The sequence below is a fragment of the Sus scrofa genome, chromosome 1 (assembly GCF_000003025.6).
Source record: "Sus scrofa isolate TJ Tabasco breed Duroc chromosome 1, Sscrofa11.1, whole genome shotgun sequence".
Classification (NCBI taxonomy): Eukaryota; Metazoa; Chordata; class Mammalia; order Artiodactyla; family Suidae; genus Sus; species Sus scrofa.
In genome coordinates this window covers 2,772,632-2,786,670 of record NC_010443.5, presented here as the reverse complement: position 1 = coordinate 2,786,670, position 14,039 = coordinate 2,772,632, and the positions used below count along the sequence as shown (strand labels likewise).

Below are 14,039 nucleotides of genomic sequence, written 5' to 3'. Positions count from 1 at the left end.
GGATCGAACCTGCAACCTCAGTATCACTAGTCGGATTTGTTAACCATTGGGCCATGACAGGAACTCCTTCTTTTCCTAATTTCTTAGAGTAGAAGCTCAAGATTGATTTGAGGCCTTTCTTTGCTACTATAAGCATTTAATACTAAGAAATTACTCTCTAATCAGTGCTTTATCTGCATGCTGCAAATCTTGGCATGTTGTGCTTTCATTTATATACAGTTTAAAGTGCTTTTGAATTTTCTTTGTGATTTCTTCTTTTATCCATGGTTATTTACAATGCATTGTTTTATCTCCAAGTCTTTGGATATTTTCAATATTATTTCTGTTATTAATTTTTGGTATTTTGTGTTGGTGAAAGAAAAATATGCTTTTATGCTCTCAGTTCTCTTAACTCTATTTAGATTTGCTTTGTGGCCCAGAATATAGTCTTTCTTGACAAGTGTTTTATGTGTATTTGAATAAAACATTTATTCTGCTATTGTTGGGTGGAGTGTGCTATAAAAGTCAGGGGTATCCAGTCGGATGGTAGTTGTGGTGCATGAATAACGGCCCCCCCAAAAATCCAGGTCTCAGAACCTGTGAATGTTACCTTATAGTCTAAGAGGAATTTGCATATGAAATTGAGTTAAGGATCTTGAGATGAGGTAATTATCCTGGATTGTCTCGATGGCTCTTAGGCATCACAAGAACCCTTGTAATAGGGAGGCAGAGGTTGATTTGAAGATGATGCACTGCTGGTCTTGAAGATGGAAGAAGGGGCCATGAATCAAGCAATGCAAAGAGTGTGGCTTTAGAAGATGGAAGAGGCAAGGAAATCAGTTCCCTCAGGAGCCCATTTGTTTCCTTTATCCAGGGCTCTCATGCCTGCACTTCCCAGGGGCCAACATTTGTGAACCATGTTTTACAGTTTGTCTGCTTTTACAGCCTAAAATTAGTCCCAGAGAGGGTAAATCCAGTCCCTGTCATGCCGTCTGAGCTGGACGTGGAAGTTTCCTGTATTTACAGAGGGAATGGGTGTTCTCTGGACAGTGCACAGAACACAGCCAGCTTGTGGGTGTTCTGGACTTTGGTTAGACGGCCACTCATGACCGCCTTTCCAAGATCCCTCCTGTCACCATCTGCCGTGGCAGTTCTGCTGTTCCTGCTCCCCTTCATAGAAACACCCATCACTCTTCCAAAATTCCAGGCCAGCCTGGCCGCATGGTTGCACTATCTTCTGGGGTTCGCCAGGGTGCTACATCTTATATCACAGGAAAGAGCTTCAGAGAGAGCAGGTGATTACTGAGGAGACAACTGAAGGAAGGGAAAAAGGGAGGTGACCCAGTCCGATCTCGTTTTGAACATGCTGATAAGTGGGCCTCAGGACAAATGGCATTTTCTAGAAGAGTCCCTAACTATTGACCCTTTTGGGCTGAATGTAAAACTATAGTCAACAAACCTAAGTCCTGTGGGTTTATGGCACACAGTTCCCTGAAAAGTGCCACAGAGGCCATGCAACCATCCAGATATGATATGGAGATACTTCATGGCCTACCATGTGCCCTGCTGTGTGAGGTGACCTGCACTCTGCTTGGAGGCCTCAACTACTGCCCTGGGTCAGCATCGTGTGTGTCCCGTGTAAATGAAGGACCCAGAGCGCCCATCAAAGGCTCCAGGCCTCCCCCTGCTCTGCATGTGCCCCAGGACACTGCCAGCAGGATATCTTCTAGATTCCCATGCCCCTCTGCCCCCACCCACATCCCTTCTATTCTCCTGGTAAGACTGGCATATCTGAGGTTGGACTTCACTAACTTTGACCCCTGGTGTCCGTCCAGTTTTCAGGCTAGAACATGGTTCTCTCCTTCTCCAGGCTCTCAGCCCATCCTGGGGGAGCCCTGACTCTTGCTGGATCCTTCCTGCTCACCCACCTGAAGGCAGCAGCTCAGCCTCTGTGTCCCCATCAGCCACACACTGGCCATGTGCTCCTTCTTAAGCAAGGTGGTCTCTGTGGATCCAGGCATTGCCCAGTGAGGGTGCCAGCTCTGAGCCCACAGCAACTGATGTTTTCAGCACACCCCCACCCCGGCTGGGTGTGTTGTGGGACACCAAATTATCCACAACAGCATTCAATCTGAATTTATTTTGGCCACGCCCACAGCATGCAGAATTCCTGGGCCAAGGGGGGAACATATACCACAGCAGTGACCTAAGCCACAGCAGTAGCAATGCCAGACCCTTAACTCGCTGGGCCACCAGGAAACTCCATTGAATTTTTTACACTCTGGTTGAGACTCACTGAATTGAAACAACCTAACTGGTCATATCCTGGAAATGGAAAAATACTGACCTAGCTCCTGCTTCAGCTGGCACCTGGCACCTGGCACCATGCTTACCGCATAGCGGGTGGCAGAATCTCACTGCAGTCCCAGCTCTGCTGATGAAAACGTCTTCTCTCCGGGAGCTGAGGCCGAAAACAACATCCAGTTATGCTTGACTCATCCTTTCCTTTCACATCCCACACCCACTCCTCCACCTCATCCCTCATCCCTCATCCGGTTGGCTCCTCCTGCAAAATGCAATGGATCCGGCATCTGTACACGTCTCCCGTTTCACCGCTGCCGCCCTCAGATGAGTCTCAGACTCCCCCAAAGCGATCCCTTAAAGGTGTAAATGAGGGCACCCCACTCCCTCCCCAGCTCCTGTGCTCCGTGGCTCCCTTCCATTCAGAGGCAAAGGCTGTGACTTTACAGCGGTGCAGCTCTTGGTCTTCCGACGCTCCCCCACCCCCACCCCCACCCCCAGCAGCTCTCCCGCTGATCTGACCTCAGGACCTGCACCTGCCAGGCTCTTCCCCAGACACCTGCACAGCTCACTTCGTCACCTTCTCCAACTTGCTGCCCAAATAACCGTCCACTGTGAGGCCCACTCTCCACCTTCTGTTAGAAACTGCCACCCCCCCACCCCACCAGCACTTCTTCCAAACCCCCCAACAGCTCTGTTTTCTCAGAGCATTGCCATCTTAGAGCACATGAAGCAACTCACTCCTTTACATTATTTTTTTCTGTCTCCTCCAATAGGCTTTCTTTCCCGAGAGGGCAGGAGTTTTGTTTTGTTTAACTGACATACAGTTGATTGACAGTGCTGTGTTAATTTCTACTGTGCAGCAGAGTGATTCATTTATGCATATATATACATACACACACATTATTTTCTCGTATCCTTTTCCATTATGCTTTATCTCAGGATTGAATATAGTCCTGTGCTGTACCATAGAGCTCTGCTCGCTTTGATCATGGCAATGTCCCAGGCGCCTCCAGCACAGCCTGGCCCACAGTGGGTGCTCAGTAGTCATTGTTCACTCCATCAGCGGCTGATGCGGAGACCCTGGGTAACCAGCTTTGACTAGTTTTCTCTCCAAACGTTACCCACATTTTTAAAAACAGTCTCATGCCCGTAATGAAAGGTCACACCGTTGAGTCCTAAACTATGAATTCCCAAACTGATTTATTTTCAAAAGCTTTTACCTCCTAGGTCTTATAACTAAACTGAACTCTGATTTGAAATGAAAAATCGTTTGATTTATATAACTGACAAAAACCAACTCAGGAGATGATCCCTTCTCATAGGGATTGAATCTCCAGGGCCTCTGCTAAAAACAGTCTGTGATGCTAAGAGTCTGTTCACTCTCCACGGCCATATCCAAATATTTTAACGCCAATCCCACGGCCTGCACAGTTGGGCGGCCCAGCTGGTCGGCAGTGTCTGGGGGAGGCTCCTGGCGGCTGACGTCAATTGGCAGAGCCCAGAATCTCACACTCAGCCTGCCTCCCACACGTTCCTCTTCCCGCCCAGTCCTATCAGCTAACTTTTGCCTCTCAGGATTCAGATTCATCTTCTACAGGTTTTTCAACAAGGAAATGCATGACCTTTCCAGCCTCTTCAGTCTTCTTCTCGACCTATGAACAAGTCAGTAAAAACATAGGAATTAAGTATGAATGGTTACAAGGACTGACACTTTCAGTTATTCGTGTATTTGTAAAAGATTAAGGTTAATTTTTTAAAAAAAATCTGAATCCATTCTCTTAAGGTTTTGCATTTTCTGTCTGAAAGGAGGATGAAGAGTTTGGCAGAGAAGAATGTGAAGCGGTGCAAAGCAGGGCTTCTGACAACTGACTTAGCAGTTCTCTTCACTTGCTTGCTAAGGTCTGTGGATGTGTCTTTTGTTTTTCACTTTGTGTGTAAAGACCCATACTTTCCTTGGTTAGGGTTATTAAACAGCACACCTCTTTGTCATGATCGTGTGCAAATAAACAAAATAGAAAAATCACATAGCAAAAGGTATGAGAGCCTAGGGTATAACTGGGTGGTGGGGGGAACCCAACTGGCACAATTCGTGCTATAAATAGCAAGTGTTTTCTTAGAGAATTTCAGGGAGTTCTTGCTGTGGTACAGTGCGTTAAGGATCTGGAGTTGCCGCCGCTGGGCCATTGGTCAACGCTGCAGTTCGGCTTCAATCCCTGGCTTGGGAACTTAAAGACTCTTATTTATTCTAGCATTGGCTTTACCCTGAACTTTCTCCCACTCTGTTGGCTGTCTCATGTAATTACAGGACACGAGTACCTCAACGCCCAAATCCAGAAAGAGAAGCAGGAAGCGATGGCGGCCTGCGAAGGACACACCCCTGGACGCCGAGTCCTGGGTTCTTGGGTTCTCAGCCTTCCCACTGCACAGCAGGGATCTCAGAATCGTCCCCCTGTGAATTCTCTCACCCATATTCTCATCCTTCCCACTGTTTTCCCTGCTTCTCCCACTCACCCTATTCTGGGAAAATTCCAGGTGGGTACTGACCAATTTTTTATTTTTTTTATTTTTATTTTTATTTTTTTAATCTTTTTGCTATTTCTTTTGGCCACTCCCGTGGCACATGGAGGTTCCCAGGCTAGAGGTCGAATCGGAGCTGTAGCCCCTGGCCTACGCCAGAGCCACAGCAACGCAGGATCCGAGCCGCGTCTGCAACCTACACCACAGCTCACGGCAACGCTGGATCCTTAACCCCCTGAGCAAGGCCAGGGATTGAACCCGCAACCTCATGGTTCCCAGTCGGATTCGTTAACCACTGTGCCACGACGGGAACTCCAGATTCCACATATAAGTGATATCATATGGTATTTGTCTTTCTCTTTCTGATTTCACTTAGCATGAGACTCTCTAGTTGCATCCATGTTGCTGCAGATGGTATTATTTCATTCATTTTCATGGCTGAGTAATATTCCGTTGTATATATGCACCACATCTTCTTTATCGTTTCCTCTGTTGATGGACATTTAGGTTGCTTCCATGTCTTGGCTATTGTAAATAGTGCTGCAGCAAACCTTGGGATGCATGTATCTTTTTGAATTATGGTTTTTCTCTGGATAGACGCCCAAGAGTGGGATTGCTGGCGGTATGGTAGTTCTGGAAATGGTTTCTGGAGAGGTCGGATGACGGTAAATATGGTACCCTCATGAATGGAGAAATGCCATATGAAAAAAAGTTTACAGCAGATGCTTCAAAGCTTCTAATACAGCCTACAGCCTTAGAAACAAGTCTTGGAAGAAAATGATCTTCCTGTAGCATTTATTCAAGATGGAAGGCTCTCATGGATGGTAAATGTGCAGGCTGGATTCAAAACCAAATAAAACAAAAATTAAAACCTCAGCAGTCTGAAATATTGGTCCAAATCCCAGACCATGTAACTGCATACATATCATATCAAGTCACGCACTCGAATTCTGTACGGGGATAGCACAATGTAACAGCAGTTTATAATTAAGAAATTTGGGGATTTAGAAACCCTAGAATTCCAGGGACAACTTGGCATAATGCACTGACCAAAAACCCAAATGAGTGTGTCCTTGGGCTACATTAAAGGATTTCGAGAAGAAAGGGAGACATTAATACTGCTGTGGTTATTCCACCCAGAACTGTGGTGTGTCTGCAGGCACACCTCTCAAGGGATGTTGGCAAACTCGAGTGTGCCCAGTGGTGAGCAGCTCGAATCCTGGGGTGAGGGTGGGGAATGAGAAAATCCTTGTTTATTGGTAACTGGTGATGTTCAGCTTAAAAAGAACTCATCGCTGTCCTCAAATATTTAAAGATTTCAAGGCAGTAAAAAGCGTAGCTTTTATCACTAGCGTCAATGCAATCTGATACAAATACCCTTAGGTTATCAGTTGCCTGGAAGATGCTGCCAAATTGACACATCCACCGCCAACAAGAAAGCACGTCCCAGTGACCCCAGGAACGCCTAAGGCACTAAGGAGGTATTCCTGCCTCGTGATTCTGTTACTCAAGGCAATTAACATTTTAAATATTATTACCTCAGAGATAAACGTGGGAAACCACAGGCTGCCCTTCCTTCGGTGCTTCTGCATTTCCCAGCGCCCAGGATCTGCCCGCTGGATTACAGCAGCTCCTGAAGACCGTTTCTGATCTGCCTTGGGTGGAACTGGGTGTCCACACGTGTGGGGTCACCACCACAATCAACATTTCCACCACCCAAGTGTCACAGTGATATCATGGCCACATGGCCGTCACCACTGCAACCATGGACGTGCTTTAGACCTGCATGGGTCAGACTGGCTTTCAAGAATTGCATCTGAATGGAATCAGTCACGTTGAGTCTCACTTCTAGGTTTGGATAATTTTTTTGAGATTCATCCATGTTGTTAATGTATTAGTAGAGTAGCTTTCCCTTGTATGGAGACCACAGTTTTTATCCATTCACTATTAATAAACATTTGAGGTATTTTCCCCCTAGGTTTTGGCTATTTTAGGTAAAGGTCCCATGAACATGTCTGTAAAGTCTGTGTGTGATGATAAGTTGACATTTATTTTAATTAAATACTTAGGAACCATGTCCAGCAATTTTTAAAACTCTCTGTTTGGGGCACCAGGTCTAAAGGGTTGAGTAGAATAAGTTCTTGGCACAATATATCATCGCTACTCACGCAAAGCACTCTTCTCCTTTAATGTATTTACTTATTTATGAATTGGTTTATTTATTCCCTTTCATCTCCGTCCCCCACACCCCTTCTCTGATCAGCGATCTGACACGTGTTTGATGTCTAGCCAGGGCTGATAGGGAGTCTCTGAAACACTGCCATACCCGTTGGTAAATAGTAGAACCATGAGCAGTATAGGAAGTACGATTCATCAATAACGTAAATGCAGCTTACTCAGGGTGGTGCTTAGTTTTATATGAAGCGTTGGCCAAGCTTCACTGCCCAGTTATTCAATCAAACATTAACCCAGGTGTTGCTCTGAAGATATTTTGCAGATGAGTTAACATTTTCAGTCCATTGCCTGCCTCTGTTCCGAGAAGTCTGGCCCTGATGGGTGTGGGGTGCTGTTGAGCTTACTACTTGTATCCAAAGACATCAGAAAGGATCCCATAGGGCTGCAAAATCCAGTTGTGTATCTGCTTTGGGTTCTGCGTGTTAATTAGTATATGTGAGGCAGAAGTGAGACCCAGCTTCTTAAGCTGTGACAGCCCACCTGGTGTCAGATGGCAGAGCAGGTGGCCCGTCTCTAGTCACCAGTGATTAAAAGCGTTACTGAAAGGATGTGGAAGCTGTTTGCTGAACCCGCTTTGTACCACGCAATCCACCATCTTGCCAGGACTGACCTGGCAAAGGACCAGGGTGTGACTCAAAGGCAGGTGCCTACCAGAGGGGCTGGTGGGGTTATCCAAAGGGCCATCCACTGAGGTCAGCAAACAGGACACATGGAGGGTCAGTGGGCCGAAGCAGAGACGTAGCACAGGGGACAGAGCAGCCATCGGGAACCGTGAGTCAAGACAGAGGTAGAGAGGGTTGGTCTGTAGCAGGAGTGGCAGGGCGAGCAGAGATAAGCCAGGCACAGCTGTGACAAGGCCCGATGGGGAAGCAGCCGGCCAGAGCTCCTGCAGGCTCATGAGGTGTGTCTCAGGTCCAAGGACACGCTGACAGTAGAGCAGGACACCCGCCTTCCACACAACGCGGTCCTGGCGTCCCAGATCCCCGCAGCCTGACTGCTGGCCCATGGATCCAAACTGTGGGGAGGAGCTCCTGCTGTGGCTCAGCAGGTTGAAGACCCAGCGCTACTTCTGTAAGGATGTGGGTCTGATCCCTGGCCTCGCTCCCTGGGTTAAAGATCCAGTGTTGCTGCAAGCTACGGTGTAGGTCAAAGATGCGGCTGGCATCCAGTGTTGCTATGGCATAGGCTTCAGCTGCAGCTCTGGTTCAACCCCTAGCCCGGGAACTCCCATATGTTCAGGTGCGGCCGTAAAAAGAAAAACAAGTGAGGAAACATGCGGTTATTTCTTAAACCTACAAACACGCACGTGGAAGCGAGTGATACTGATCTGCCTGTGCGCCTAACAAAATGGTTCTAGCGGGCCTTCCTCGCTTACTAACTAAGTAAACACTCTTCCTGAGAAGCTCTTTCCGGGGTTAGATGGAGCCCAGCCCGGCCTGCTCACTTCTATGCTTCATCTGTAGGAAATGAGAGGCAAAGAGTGGGGAGAGCTTCAAATACCAAAGCTTAGAAGGGAGGAGACTGGAGAACTGGACAAGGACTCATGCAAACACGTATGGGCTTCGCCTCCATCTGAAAGGCGTTGGGGGCAATAAAAATGTGCATCCCAGTCCCCCCTCCCACCTACCCCCCCACTCTGCCACGCCAAAGGCTCACAATCCTGCAGAGATTTTCCTAACAAAAGGCATCATGTGATATGACTGAGTGGTCAACAGAATATTTAAATATAGATAAAGACGTGCTAATATTCTTATATGAATCTGTCTTCATTTGGGAAAATGTTCTTTTCTAAAGCCCTGTGTGATTCACCTGTCTCGTTTGCTTTATGAGAATAGCTACTCTGGAAACTCTTCATCAGATCAAGATGTTGAAGTGGCGGTCAGTCTTTCCTGTGTCTTTCCTATGCACCCATTACTAAGCAAACTTGGGAAGGTTCAGGCTAAGTTTTGGTATTAACGCAAAAGACAACTTTGAAATGAATGGTTTTCAGAATAAATGGTTTCCCTTACTACCATGCATTAGGGAATTGATACATACATGAGGAGTGCCTGACACAGCATGAAGCCAACACAGAGGAAATCAGAAGCAAATGACAGAACCAGAGTCATGGGTTTTTAAATTTGAGCAATCACTTCCTATGACCAGTCATGCTACAAGAGCCAGTAAACGGTAGTAAATTTTATTTGTACGATGTTCATCCTGTCATGGTATCAGAGTTGGTTTTGCTATATAAAACTAACAATTGAAAAGCTTTCTGGAGTTCCTGTTGTAGCTCAGTGGGTTAAGAACCTGACATAGTGTCCTTGAGGATGTAGGTTCAATCCTTGGCCTGATTCAGTGGGTTAAGGATCCTGTGTACTGCACGATGCAGCATAGGTCATGATGCAGCTCTGATCCAGTGTTGCTGTGACTATGGTATAGGTCGCAGCTGCAGCTCCAATTTAACCCCAACCTGGGGGCTTCCATATGTCTCGTGTGCAGCCATAAAAAGAAAAAAAAAAAGGCAGCTTTCTGTTGTGCCTACTACACCTTGGAATAGTATATAATTCACAATAATTTTTTTTTTATTTTAAAATTACTTGTATAAACCTACCAAGGCCTGGTGCCTTTTAGTAACAATTTCTTCTCTGATTGTTACAGGTATGATGGCCAAGAAATTTCTTTTTCAAAAGGGAACACTTCTAAGATTAAGAAGATGTGCTACCAGATGAATTCCAAGAAACAGATGTAAAATAAGATACTCCCAGGCGAACCAGGGATGTTGTGGGTCTTGGGAAGGAAAGGGTTGGCCGGGCTCTGTGTCTGGTCAAATCTCCCAGGAACCTTGCTAATCAGACTTCTGCCGATACTTACTTGCAGAAAGAGTATGAAGAGCCCTCATCTACGGAATGTCTTTAGCAGGCAGGACCTTGTCTTTCTAGGTGGCATGTGATAAACAAACATAGTAGTTATAGATTTGTAGCACTTGGATCTCTGGAAGATGTTGATGTCAAATATATGATTATTAGAAAGTGAAATAGGGATATTTCATGATTGAAATTACTCCCTTTTGTGAGTACAATGTCCTGCCTGCCCACTTGGGAGCCTCATATAGTAAATCTTGACGAGCAAGAGCCTGGGAAGTTGCAAAGGTAGTCTCCTCTTCAACTTCACTCACCAGGACCTTGGGATTGATTGCCTAGCCTTTTGAATTACTAGGAAAACTTAGAAACTGGTGCAGTTTCTTGAGACTTTGACTTGATAGTTTAAATTTCCCAATTTACTAGTATAGACTTGTGCAGAATACATGTTGATAAAGTTCTTGATCTCTCCTCTGGCTGATCATAGAGCCACCCTCAAGCCTAACGTCATGCATTTATGTCTTTTCTCTTGTTTTCTTGATTGTCCTTATCTTTAGAATCCCGCCTACCACAGTCACAAACACAACGCCATAGACATAATGCCATTTTTGCCCATAAATATTCCGATGTGTATTTCCTAAAAACAAGTGCTTGCTCTTCCCTAGCCACAGCAGCATGGTTAAAATCAGGAACTAACCTTAATGCAGACTAGCATCTAATCTGCAGACCTTTATGCAACTGTTTCCAAGTGCTCCACGCACGCTCCTGATGGAGAACAAACAAGGAGACCAAGTTCCGGTTCCATCTTTCATCCCAGATCACGTGCCACACTTGATCGTCTCATCTCTTTAGCCTCCTTTAATCTGGACTGTCTCCTTGGTCTGTCCTGACCTTCATGACCTTGACTTTTGAAAGAACGTGTGGCCTGTACAAGTTTCCAAAAAACATTTTTCAACAAGATATTTCACTTGAAGGAGAACTTACTCGGTATGAGTTGTGTTAGAATAATCTAGTCCTGGGAGTTCCTGTTGTGGCGCAGTGGTTAACGAATCTGACTAGGAACCATGAGGTTGCGGGTTCAGTCCCTGCCCTTGCGCAGTGGGTTAACGATCCGGCGTTGCTGTGAGTTGCAGTGTAGGTTGCAGACGCGGTTCGGATCCCGCATTGCTGTGTCTCTGGCGTAGGCCGGTGGCTCCTGCTCCGATTGGACCCCTAGCCTGGGAACCTCCATATGCCGCGGGAGCGGCCCAAGAAATAGCAAAAAGACAAAAAAAAAAAAAAAAAAAAAGAAGAAGAATTTAGTCCTACTGAAAAGACGGAGGATGCCCTATAATTGACAGGGATGTATGAAAATTCAAAGCGAAATCTAATCAATGGAGGTTTTTATTTGTGCTTATCATTAAACATTGAGATCAAAATAACTTACTGACGTTGAAACATTAAAAATTTGAATGAGCATGTCACTACGGAAGAAAAGAGTGCTTTCCTAGAACCAGTTTTTCTCCTCACCTCATTCATAGTCTGTGTTGATCCGAACACACAACTGACAATTTAAGGGGATAAGAAGAGTGCATGAGGCTTGAGCGCACACATAGCAATGATTTTCTGTAAGGCAGTCATGGGCGGGGTCAGAGGTGGTCAAAGACTAGGAAAGTCACTGTCAGAGTGAGGAGGTGGCACGACCAATGTCTGGGGTCCCCATAGCGCAGATATGAGCATCCATGCTTTCCTGGCTCTGGATCAAATAACACGCTTTCTGTTTGCCTGGGCTTGGGGGCTCCTCATTGGTTAGCTTGCTAACTAGACACCGTTGTCTGATGTGAAACACAGTGCTCCTGCCTGCATCCCTGTTTCTACCTGTGCCTTTCTTTGCTCGGCTGGTCTCATCCAGCTGGAATTCGCTTGAACTTAGTAGACTCTCCTGCAGGCCTTCATTGGTTCGCTTCCTGCGTGTGGCTCTTCGCAGTCGACTCCACCCTCTGCCCATCGTGCCCACCACGGTCCAGTCTGCACACTCACGCTTTCCAGCCCTTTCCATCCTTAGAATTACGTCAGCCTCGCTGATCAGGGAATCTCTCCAGGGGCACCTTCGCCAGAGCAATCCCCTCGTTCAGCGCAGGGAGAAGGAGAACAGGCCCATGGCTCCTGCACACGGCTGGTGTTTTGCATACCTGTTGAGTTTTCCTTTTTTGAATAGTAGATGCTGAAGTGTTCTAATGTTTCTTAAATGCTGAAATATTTCCATAGATGTGGTTATTTTGAGGAAACACAATCCTATCGTGTGTGTGTGTGTTTGTGTGTGTGCATGTGTGGGCGAGCACACATGCGCGTGTGTGTGTGTGTGTGTGCGCGCATGTGCATGTGCGTGTGTCTGTGTGTGCGTGTGCGTGTGTGTGTGTGTGTGTGTGTTTATGTTATCATCCTCATTAGCGTCATTATTCAAATCTCCAATTAGCCAGGTTCTCTCTTTCTCCCAGAGATTGGAGGACTATTGAAATGCACCGTCCATTGCATTTTGTCTTCTCACTGTTTATCTGAGTGAGTCCTCTCAGTGTATAGTCAGCTTTCTTTGGAAACGTTTCTTACAGTTACCTGAATTCCTTTGAGTTTGTTCTCTCATTGGGAGTATCAGTAAGCTGGTCTACGAATGGTTGTTTCTCTCTCTATTCCATCATGTGTTGACTCACCTCTGCGAGTGCATCTTCTTTTTCTGTTTGGTCTGAATTCCTGTGAGCTTTTCAAGTCTGCTCTCCACATGTCTGATTCTTTGTCACAGGGCACGGGTTCCCCTCGGTAAGCATGGGTTTTAATTCAGTTATTGTGAGTTTACCTGCTCTAATCCTTTCTCAAGAGTTCCTATCAGTTTTTAAAAACTTGGTGCAGGGCGTTCTTGTCGTGGCTCAGGGGTAATGAACCCAACTAGTATCCGTGAGGGCCGGGTTCCATCCCTGGCCTCGCTCAGTGGGTTGAGCGTCCAGCGTTGCCATGAGCTGTGGTGTGGGTCACAGACAGGGCTCGGATCCCGTATTACTGTTGCTGTGGCTGTGGTGTAGGCCGGCAACTGTAGCTCAGATTCGACCCCTAGCCTGGGAACCTCATGTACCACAGGTACGGCCCTAAAAAATACCAAAAAAAAAATCTAGGGTTATCTTATTTTTACCTCCTTGTCTTTCGGTTCGGTTCAGAGTGTTGAGGTGAACTGTTCTCTCAGCTCAACTCTTCAAACTTTCTGATCTTGACTCTGTGGTTGCTGCTCACACACACAGAAGAGCCTTTACGTTTTTCTTCAGAATCTTGGAGTAGAACGTTTTGTAGATGTAGCCAGGCTTCATCTCTCAGCCACATGGAAGGTTTGACCCGGTCACTGGTCAAATAACGTTTCTCATGGGCACCTGGGAGGCAGGCCTTGCACGAGGCCACGACCCCATGTCTTCCTGCTCCACCTGGGGTGGCCCTGCTCCCCCCAGGCCCCGCCTGGCACTGAGCGCCCTCCCCACCTCCATCTGGGTGTCCTCGCAGGAGGGGACTCTGCTGCCCTCGGGCCGGCACTTCCGGTTCCCTACGGATTTGCTTTCTGGGAGGTGCTGGGTCCGAATGGAAACAGAAAGACAGTGGCGTGGGGGAGAGGAGGGGATGGGACCTGTGGTCCTTGGCGGCCTCAGAAAGCTCTCTGGACACAAGAAGGCCAGCTGCCCAGTGGGGTGTCACAGACCCTGAGTGGGGGGCAGAAGGGAGGTGGAGCCAGGGATCTTTTGGGGGGTAAAGGTCCAGCCACGTATAGTTATTATTTTTTACAGATTTCTCGCTGACTCTTCCCACAGGCTGTCTGGCAGTTGGGCCATTTGCTTTAGAGTTTGTCACCGCAAGGGGCCAGGTTTGCTGAGTGTCCCTCACATGCCATAAGGTGAGCAGGTCTGAGAAAGAGAGAGAGAGGGAGAGGAGAAACAGTGAGCCTTTCACTCTTCCCTTCGCCCCAATCAAGAGATGGGAGGCGTTCCTGTCGTGGCTCAGTGGTTAACAAACCCAGCTAGAATTCATGAGGATGAGGGTTCGATCCCTGGCCTCTCTCAGTGGGCTAAGGATCTGGCATTGCTGTGAGCTGTGGTGTAGACCAGTGGCTACAGCTCCAGTTCGACCCCTAGCCTGGAAACTTCCATATGTCAT

The 14,039-nt window shown here is 46.9% G+C and overlaps 1 long non-coding RNA gene across 2 annotated transcripts; it reads left to right on the top strand.

Moving 5' to 3' along the window:
* LOC110259852 lies at nucleotides 3,805-10,903 on the top strand. Of its 2 annotated transcripts, none has more exons than XR_002342242.1 (4): nucleotides 3,805-3,945; nucleotides 4,067-4,182; nucleotides 4,589-4,815; nucleotides 9,676-10,903. It is a non-coding gene; the product is annotated as an uncharacterized LOC110259852 (long non-coding RNA). The 2 variants fall into 2 exon arrangements; XR_002342241.1 differs by lacking the exon at nucleotides 9,676-10,903 and adding an exon at nucleotides 6,344-7,694.